This window comes from Pogonomyrmex barbatus, unplaced genomic scaffold (assembly GCF_055798465.1).
Source record: "Pogonomyrmex barbatus isolate J1 unplaced genomic scaffold, ASM5579846v1 scaffold15, whole genome shotgun sequence".
NCBI classification, from domain to species: Eukaryota; Metazoa; Arthropoda; class Insecta; order Hymenoptera; family Formicidae; genus Pogonomyrmex; species Pogonomyrmex barbatus.
This window is the reverse complement of record NW_028297111.1, coordinates 2,460,416-2,460,935: the sequence shown is the minus strand read 5'-3', so window position 1 is coordinate 2,460,935 and position 520 is coordinate 2,460,416.

Genomic DNA, 520 nt, shown 5'->3' with positions numbered 1-520 from the left:
ATGCAACTTTATGTTCGCTTCTGAATGTCTTTGGATATGCACATGATTGCGAATCATGCAACTTTATGTCGCTTCTGAATGTCTCTGACGAAATCGAGGATCCAATGAAGGAGAGAGATCTTACTGCTTAATTAGTATCAGCTGCAATTATTTGCTTTTATTAGTTGTCCATTTGCTGCTGCTGTAATAACTAATTCAAATATTCAACGGTACGCATCACTCAAGAAATTATAGTATCAAAATTTATAAAATATAACAATGTCCTTAAAAATCAGAATGCTGAAATCTAAGAGTTAAAATATGAATCGTTCTCAAAAAAAATTTGAAATAATGCAAAATTCAAATATTATATTATTTTTCTAGATAATATAATATACAAAAAATATTGAAAAAAGTACTATTATAAAAAAAGGAAGGGTTTTAAAAATCTGTGTATCAATGTGTTAGATAACAATTTAAGATATTAAATTATTATACTAAAAATATCCCAAACAGCACATATTGATTAAAAAATTGATAA